This window comes from Mandrillus leucophaeus, unplaced genomic scaffold (assembly GCF_000951045.1).
Source record: "Mandrillus leucophaeus isolate KB7577 unplaced genomic scaffold, Mleu.le_1.0 Scaffold209, whole genome shotgun sequence".
Classification (NCBI taxonomy): domain Eukaryota; kingdom Metazoa; phylum Chordata; class Mammalia; order Primates; family Cercopithecidae; genus Mandrillus; species Mandrillus leucophaeus.
In genome coordinates, this window is record NW_012102132.1 from 4,801,695 (window position 1) to 4,811,883 (window position 10,189).

Sequence of the window (10,189 nt, forward strand, 5' to 3'; positions counted from 1 at the left end):
TGGTGGTAGCTCACCAAACTCTAGCCACACAAACCCTTCTAGCCATACAAACCCTTCAACCTTTGATCATCCGAAATTTGTTCCAGACTTTGAACTTTTGCATTTGTTATTCCCTCTACCTAGAATTCTCAGCTCTAGAGTTTCAAATGGATGGTTCTTTCTCATCACTTAGGCCTCAAAACAAATGTCACCTTCTCAGCACTGCTTTGTCTTACATGTACTATAAAGTAGCCAACCCTCACCTCTTGCCTGCTCCAGTCACCATCACATTACTGTTATATTTTCTTCATCTCTGTTGTAATTGTAATTCATTTTGTTTATTTACTTGATGACTTATTTTTTGCCTGTTTCTGTTTTCTACAATGTAACCTCTAGAAAGGCAGCAGCTGAATCATGTCCCCAACAATATGTTCAGTGCCTAGAAAAGTGCTTGGTACACAGTAGTCATTCACTATTATTTTTTGAATGAATATCAAAGATTTCTATTGTTAAATAATTACACTCCCCATGAACTGGGTAGATCCAGTCTCATAAGATTACCAGTTGAAAATTTTAATGTACCATTATTTAATAGGTCACTATTTAAATTGCTCCACAAACTCTTCTTTACCTTTAAATTTCTGCTTTTGCCCTTTTACAAGAATGAAGCTACTCTGATTTTGAGGGACCTAGCAAAAGATTACAATATCATAATAACTTCTCAGATCTATACTAAAAAGCAGTGTACTTTTTAGTGTGCAAAATTATTTGGATGAAATCATGTTCAAGGTTTAAATGCCTCTATTTACCACTAACATATTATAAAATATTTACTTAGCTCTCTTTAGAAAAAAAGCAAGATCTCTCTCTCTCTCTCTCTCTCTCTCTCTCTCTCTCTACACACACACACACACACACACGCTTTCAAAATAGCTATTTTTTAAGGTCATGTACACTCCAGAAAATAGCTTTATTTGATGGTAATAGCCACTTATTAGAAAAAGATCTGTTTGTTTCTAAAGGATTACCTTTTTGTCTTCCAGAAAAATATGTCAATAACCATTGGAGTATAGAGAAATCTTTACTTTCTTGATTTTTTTCACTGTACTATTTGATGTCATTTGCTGGGGAGGTTGAGATAACTGTTGGTGAAAGTACACATTTATAAAAGAACCCTGCTGAGGCTATGTGGAAAGATTCATAACGGCTAAGAATTGCAGGCTGCTCAGTTAATTGATTTTTTTCTATCTGGAGAATAGCCATTCCTTTATTTTCACTGTAGTTGGCGTATAATAGACCGATCTCAAGGTGCACAATTGAACTCTCTCCAGTTGTGAGAACATGTGCTTTTAACTGGAATGCTTGGTACCAATTTAATAAAGAAAATTATATGGGTTGACATTAACCCTTCCTATTTGTTCATGTGGGCATGTTATTATTCTCATGGCTTAGAGTTGACCCAGAAGACAAATAAGAAAAGGGCAATAAATAAGTGTATTTATGTCGAGTACCACATGCCTTTTTTCTCATTATATGTGGATTCTTTTTTCTTCTTAGAACTTGAAATAGAGCTATTTTTTGGTCCTATTTCTAAGGGGTGTGGATAATATTCTACTCTCAAAACTAATCATAATCATTATATACACCACGCACTTTTATGAAACTGTGAATCTTTACAAACATTAATTCTCAGAGCTCCACTATTAAGCAACATAGGTTGACTCCACAAATCAGATATTCTCTTTCCTTGTTGCCAGGATACTACATAGAGTTTCCAGAGCTGGAGTCTAAGACAGCTGTCCTTTTTTTTTTATCACAGCTTCCTTAAAGGGTAGTTAACAGGCAGTTTATGGAGAAAACATCCCATTTATTTCTGGGATAGTTGAACTTTATTGGCAGTTCTGAACTAAAAGTCCACTGCAATAGTATAATATGTTAATTATAATCAATGCATTAGTTATAAGTAAAGCAAGTTTGGCCTAGCTAGTTCATCCCTGGAATTCTCAGTTCAAGTAGACTTTTCAGATGAGAAGTCCAACTTCAATGAGAATGAAGAGTTTCCAAGTCTCCTGGCTTGTATGGTCAAGAGATTAAGATTAATGATTGGCATTTTATTCATGAAATGTGTCAATAATTCATTTTTTGTGTCTTTTCACAACACTTTTGTAGGTGTTGAAGGAAGAGGAAAGGAATGTATATTTTGCAGGAGGTACAATTCTTTGGAATTCTAAAAAACAAAGATTTCTCTGTGTATTAAACAACTCTTCTCTGCTATAAAGTAAAAGGATAATAGGGAAGGTAAAAATGTATCTGCATTCATGGAACATATTAAAATACCCATTGAAATTCCTGGTGGCTGGTCTTCCCTTCAAAAGTACATACTTCAACTTATTTTCTATTTATTTTTGGGGGAAGCCCACATTTTAATTAAAGTCATAAACCTGAAATGTGATTATCAACTGAAAGAAGAAAAATCACCTACTCTTTAGATACTAAACATATTGGTTAGCCTTTGCTGTATAGCAAACTACCCCAAAGCTTGATGATTTCAGACAACAACAATTTAATGAGCAAGCAATTCTGGGGATTGGCACTTTAGATTATGCTCATCTGAGCAATTATTCTGGCCTCTGCTGGGGTCATTCATGCCTTTGTGATCAGCTGCTGGGTTGCCTGGGGGATGGCTTTTTCAGATGACCTCATATTAGACAGCTCATTCCTCCTCCGTGTGGGTTCTTATGCTGCAACAGGCTGCTAAGCAATGATCCAAGAGGTTAAGCACAAGCACGCAAATCCTCTTGAGGTCTATCCTCGTAACTAGCATAACATCATTTTAGTGGCATTCTATTGGTCAAAGCAAATCCCAAGACCAGGGGGTGAGGCCTGGTGTATTAGTTCGCTCTCTCATTGCTATAAAGAACTACCTTATACTGGATAATTTATAAAGAAAAGAAGTTTTCATCAGTGTTCTATGACTACTAAAAAAAAGAAGAAAGAAAGAGGTTTAGTTGGCTCACAGTTCCACAGTCTATACAGGAAGTAAAGCAGAGGAAGCCTCAGGAAACTTTCAATCATGGAAGAAGGTAAGGGGAAGCAGGAATGTCCTACATGGTTGGAGCAGAAGGAAGAGAGAGAAGGGGGAGTTGCTACACACTTTCAAATAACTAGATCTCATGAGAACTCAATCACTATCAAGAGAACAGCAAGGGGGAAATCTGCCCCCATGATCCAGTCACCTCCCACCAGTCCCCTTCTCCTACTCTGAGGATTACAATTCAACACGAGATTTGGGTGGGGTCACAAAGCCAAATTATATCACCCAGTAAATCACAAAAAAAGAAGATTCAGAGATGTGCAAGCAGATACCTTGCCCCAAGAGTAGATCTCAATTATGGAGGTCAGATCCTAATGTCCTTCAGGCATGAACATGTACAAATAACTCTCCCTGCTGTGATCTCATGCTCAAAATGCAGCCTTCGGATTTAATTTGATTTTTCATGTAGTATGCTGAGAATTTCCTGGTCAATGGATTCAAGTAGAATTTATATTTCTTATTACAAATAGGTAAATTGGCACTCAGCTCCACTTAACCTCATTTCTGACCATCTTTTTTGCTTTCTTTCCCTCCCATTAAATAAAGTAGCTTCTTTCTTTCTCTGAATTCTGTGTTCTGTGGTACCCAGATATTGGACGTATGGTTCTGTTTCATCACAGGCTCCATATACTCTTCCTCTTCCTTTTCCTTTGGAGGCAAGGGCTGGGCTGCAGCATGGCCACCATCATGTTTACCTCAAAAGGAGCCACAGCGGTTCTAAAGGTCTAGGTCTGATTACCTGGACCCGCAGAGGCTCTGCCTTCTCTGTTTAGTGGGGTCAGATGGGGTGTTAGTGCCCCATGGGATGGATTTTGATCAATGAGACTGAAGGAAGAAAGGAACTAGTTGATAAATTGTTTTTTCTTCCTCTCTTTCCAATACAACCAGATGGTTCAGAGAAGCAATGATTTCACATATCCTCTGTAAAGATATCCTATATGACCAATCAGTCAGGTTTTCTGTACGCCTGTGAATGCCTTGGTAATGTATCGCTTTGTAATGGCTTTTGCTCCTTCCTTGACTAAAATCCCCTTTTCCTTCATTCTTGGTTCACTGAGATTGCACTCTCTCCACAAAGCAAGCATATAAGCTGTGTATCATGCCTTCATTCTCTGTTTCATGAGGAACTCAGGATAAAATGAAACATGGAAGACAGTAACTTTTCATGCATTTGTTAACTACTAAGTAAACATGGAATTAGAGAATTTGTTTGTTTTGAGTTTTGACCAACAAATAAATAATGGCCTTATTTCAGAATAACCCTGACAAACTGGGGCATGTTGTTTTGCTGAGGCATAACTCTTCCTGTCCCATGCTTTGAGACAGATTGGTGGAGTCACTTAGCTAGAGAATGACAGCACACTGCCTACAGCAAAGCCAGTTTGGATAAATTATGCTATGTGTGGAATTTTTAAAATACTTATAAAAGAAGATTTTTTTTCTGATACACAGTGAGGACAGAAACTGTTTTGGAGATTATGGTGGCCTATAAATATATATATGTAAACCTAGGGATGAAATGCCTGTGCTATCATCCCTTTTACAACTCTACAATCTAAATTAAAAGTTGAATTCATCACATCACACAACTAATAAAATTTAAATAAACCATATTAATTTTATATAGAAAATAAGTTTTTGCTGAAGCTATACTAGTGCTCACCATTGATATTACATATACAAATATGATAGTGTACCATACGATGATTTGATTATCTCACTGTTTTCTCTGTTTAAATAATTTTAAGACTTTTTATCCTATATTAATTCTGCCTCTGTATTTTTCCGTTAGCCCAAAATAATTGAAGTAGAACATTCCTACAAAACATAGTCGTTTTCAGGATAGGACATGCAACTCTTATGTAAGTAATTTAAGTCAAAATTTAATAATGTCATAGTTCAGTGCTTTTTAAAAGCAAAAGTCTAGGGTTTTTTTCCCTCATGACTGTTTAAAGAAATCAGTGTTTGCCCAATAGCAGGTGCTAAAAGTTTTCATTTGTGGCATTAGAGGGGGATAGCAAGAGCAAAGCAATGTGCCTACCAGTATATTAAAATGTAAATGCTGGTGCTTCGTGATCCTTTTGTGCAACGTGGTCACCTAAACACAAGTATAAACATGCACATTAAAATAAAGTAATGCTCAATCATAAGATGGTCATCTAGCAATGAGACAAAGACAAAAGGAAAAGGGAAAAAAATGGGAGAGGTGGGGAATGGACAACATTAAACCCTGTAGAATGTGTGACCTCCAAGATGTCTCCCCTCCAGGCTGTCCCCCAGCTGCAAGGTAGAGGACGGGTAATCCACATTGAGTAGGGAAGAGAATGGGCCAGGGGTTACAGGGTCTGGGTCCCAGAGCTGAGAAAGCTGAGACCCACATGTGGACCTTGATGACTTCACCATGTGACTCCGCATGCCATTTGGGACAGGTCATGTGGGAAACCCCAATGGTGCCTTTGCTGCAAATCTGGAAAAGATATGGTCATAGGGCACCTCCGGTGTCCTGCCTCTGCTTGGCCCAGTTTTGTTTGCTGGTGTTTTGCCACCAGAGATAGCCCTTGCATTGTCCTAATCTATATTTGTGAATTGTGCTGGTTTCCTGGAGATTGTCACCACCCGCCAAAGGTGGGTGCATTAAAAGACACCATTGGTTCTGGGGCTTGGTGGTGTCTCATGAGTTCAAGCATATCCCTGGCCTAGGCCATGTCACTGTCCGTTAGTTGAAGAAAAAGCAGTTCTCAGGTGCAAGCAAGGACCACCTTTTGTAACTGTCACTGTCCTGGCCTTGAGAAAAGAGTCCACCCTCCTTGGGGCACCCCATGGATGACACAGTCAGTACCAGAGGTTCCAGAGAGGGTGGATGAAGCTGTTGGTCTCTTCATAATTGGCACAGACGATTTTGGATATTTCTGGGTGGGCAGTTTCTTTGCGTGTTTCAGGAGAGGTTAACTGATTTTGGGTTTACATGTCAGGCCTTTAGTTTGGGTCTTACTTTAGTGGTTGTTTGGGGGCCCAAGGGAGAGAGATGGGCAGTGGATGGGGCTTTTCTGTGTGCTCCTGTGGACGGTTCTTTTGCTTTTGTTTTCATTTCGCATTCTTCCTTCTCCACAAGTCAAAGTCATTTCCTGTGGTTTCCACTGTGTGGACAGTGCTCAAGCGCGGTGCTTGCCAGAGGGATTAGAGGCTGGGTGAACCCCAGGTCACAGACATGATGAAGCAGATAAACTGTTCTTCTGGTTCCTGTCTAACCTCAGAGGGGCAAAAACCCTCCCCAGGAAGGAGAAGAGTGTTCAAACGCCAGACTTTTGGAGAAGAGGCAGCTGGGCAGGGCTGAAAGCCTTCAGTATGAACTGTGGAGAAGCAGCCCTCGCCCCTACTGTGGGCTGAGGGGACCCCAGCTGGGCACCCTGGGTCAGACTGAAGCCAACAATGCCAGCTGCCCTTTTTAGCCTGCTGGCAATGCCACGTGTGCTAGAGAAGATGGAGGATCCCTGTGCCAGGAGCCCACTTGGTCTTCCCAAGGGGCAGTGCCCCAGTGAAGAGAGAAGCAAGAAAATAAAGTTCCTTGTAGGTCCTCTGTCAAAAAAAGTAAAAATAAAAAATTAGATGGCCATCCATATGATAGAGAACATGCTACTCTTATTAATTTTAAATATAATTGGAATGAAAATTCATACTCTTAGAAGGAATCTTGTAATAAACTCATGGACACAAAACACTTTCCATGGACTCCTGCAAAGATGACGTCCACCACTGGGGAGACATGCTCTAGTGCAGTGATTCTTAATTTATTTGTCATCTCTTTGTAAATCAGGTAACAAAAAACAAACAAACAAACAAAAAATTGGTTTTATCCTAGCAAAGTTTACATGTATGCACAAACAATATTTTGAATATAGTTTCAGTAAGTTTATGAATGTCCTGATGGCAATCCAAGGACTAGCATAATTACATTATTTCATTGAATTCTTCCAATTATCTCAGTAAGTAGTATCCTGTAGAGAAATCTCAGAGTAGCATAATTATGCTCCCTTTTGTATGTTAATTGCTTTTTCTCCAAGATTCCCTTAGGATACTTTTTTCTTAATCTTCAAATATCAGTAACTTTACCAGTTACTTTCCCTAGGAAACAGCCTAATTTGCTCTTCAGAGCCAAACAAGACTTTTATTTCAAAAACACTTTTTTCTATTAAATCTTTGAATGCATTTTTCCATCTTTTCTGTTCTTCTTTTCTTTCATCTGAATTCCATATCTAATGATCTTTTTGTAATTTTACATCTCATTCATTTTAATTTTCATTTTGCGTACTTTTTTTGAAGTTTGACTTCCATGTCACTGATTGTGGCATTAAATACTGTTTATTCTATTTATGATTGCATCAAATGTGACACTTATTTTTGTAAATATTTAATTTACTTCTAATTTACTTTTATTTCTCATATTTCTCTTCATTCATGACTTTTTTTCATCTCCTTTTGTTTCATCACATCTTTTTTAAAACAAGATTGTGATGCCTGTGTGTTTTTTGAAATTATAGACAAATTTCTTTTCACCTCTTAGCTTTTAAGTCACCCTTATTATAATACATGCTATTCATTTGCTTTTGAATTACGTTTTTCCTTTCTTGATTTTGTAATTTCTACTCATTAGTCAAGTAGTTTTTCATTAATTCTTTATCTTTGTTTTGAAATTGGACCAGTTGATGAATTTAAAGAGCACCCTTACTAGTGCTGGCCTTCCTAAGAATAAAATTTTTATCTTTCTTACTACTTGGAAGACTCTCTGTTGCTCATGATCTAACATAATTTCTAATTGATGCATGTTTAATTTATAATGGAGATGTGACACTTGTGAATATTTATATACCAGATATCATTGTGTTATCGTTCATAAAACAGAAACTGTAAGAAATGCAAGAAAAAAATAGAGAAAATTACATTAGCATTAATATTAGTAAGTCTGGGTTTACTTGTACTATACAGAATTATAGAAATATATTGAAGAAAAGAAATGCCATACGTCAATAAGGTAAAACAAATTGTTATATTTTGAACTCAAATAAACTGATAGAAAAAGTAAACCAGGAGTGGTGGCTCATGCCTGTAATTCTAGCACTTTAGGTGGCTGAGGCAGGAGGATGGCTTGAGGTCAGAAGTTTAATACCAACCTAGGCAACAAAATGAGGCCCCGTCTCTACAAAAAATAAAAAATCAACTAGGCATGGTGGTGTACACCTGTACTTCCAGCTCCTCAGGAAGCTGAGGCAGGAGAATCACTTGAGTCAGGGAGGTCGAGGCTGCAGTGAGCTGTGATTGTGCCACTGTACTCCAGCCTGGGCAACAGAGCAAGACCCTGCCTCAAAAAAAAACAGCAACAACAACAACAAAAAACAAAACAAAACAGAACAAAAAACGCTGAAAATATTTTGGCAAGACCATAGAAGACGTAAATAATGTGATTCATTAACTTGGCTTTTAAGTTACGAAAATGGTGAATTAAAATTTACCAAAATTCTTTTGAATTTGTCTATTGCTTCAATTTATTCTGTCACTTTTTGCTTTGTAGACTTGAGGAGTATGTTATTAGACATGTACAATCCCAGAACTGTCATATATTTCTGATGGATTAACACTTACCTCATTACAAAATATCTCTCTTTCTAGGAATGGTTTTGCCCAAAAGTTTACCTTGTCTGATATTAGTCCAGCTACCCCAGATTTCTTGTGGTAAGTTGCTGTTTGACTATTTCTATGCTCTTTAAACATTTTTGCATACTTATATCTAAAGTATGTATCTTACAAACAGAATATATTTGAGTTCTGTTTTTTATCCAGTCTGATAACTGCTGGAATATTCAAACCATTAACATTTAATGTGATTACTTACATATTTGTATTTAAATCTACCATCATACTTGCTTTTCTACATGTTTCATATATTTTATGTTTTTTCTCTCCTTTCTTGCTTTCTTTGCATTTATTAAATACTCTTTTATTATTCTATTTATCCTCTATTATTATCTTTCCTCTCTATTAGCTTATTATTCTATTCCCCATTTGTTAACTTATTACTTAGACATTTTTACTCTTCAAGATTATCCTAGATATTAAAACATGAATTCTTTATTCATTAGTTGTAATATAAATTAAATGTTTTCCTACATCCCAGAAAATTCAAGGACCTTTGAACACATAAATTTCATTCATTCTCTGTGGTATATTGTATTTTTTTTCAGCTTCAAAATAAATAAAAATGTAAAAAATACATTTTTATTTCTGTATTCTGGTAAAAGAATATATAAGTCTTTGGCTACATGGCTCACATTGGATAAAAGAATGTAAATAGAAGTGACTATATGTGATGTTTAAGAAGAAACTTCAGTGCTATTGGATAATTCTTCCATTTCTCTTTTTGTTCTGCTATGAGAATAGAATATCTCAAATAGTGGTTACTTCCACTGGCTGGATTTTGAAATGAAGACAATATATGGAGAGGAACCAAAGCCAACTAAGAGCTACAGTGGTCAACATAAAATGTGAGAAAACAATAATTGTTGTGATAATGTACTGAGATTTGGGTAATTGTTACTGTAGCATAGCTTATGGATGCTAACCAAAACACTCCTTCTTTTCTTTTATGTTATATTGAAATGTATTTTACTTCTAAATGTATAAAAACAGTCTTGGACATTATCGTTACAGTTTTATGCAGTCTATATTTATTTAAAATTATTTACATGTTTACCTCCTTTTTGTTAGAAAACTCTTCATTCCTTCTGATTTCTCTGTGTTTCTATCTGGGATCATTTTCCTGTTACATGAAGAAATCCTTTTGTTAATTCTCATTATGTTGTTATGCTGGTGATTAATTTTCTTAGTTTTTGTTTCTCTCAAATCATTTTTGCTTTTTGTATTTTTAATTTTGTAGAGGCAGAGTGTCACTCTGTCATCCAGCCTGGAGTGCAGTGGTGTTATCACAGCTCACTGCAGCCTTGAACTCCTGGGTTCAAGTGATCCTTCCACCTCAGCCTCCCAAATAGTTGGGAGTGCAAGCATGCAACACCACACCCAGATAACTTTTTTCTTTTTCTTTCATTCTTTCTTTTTGGTTTGTTT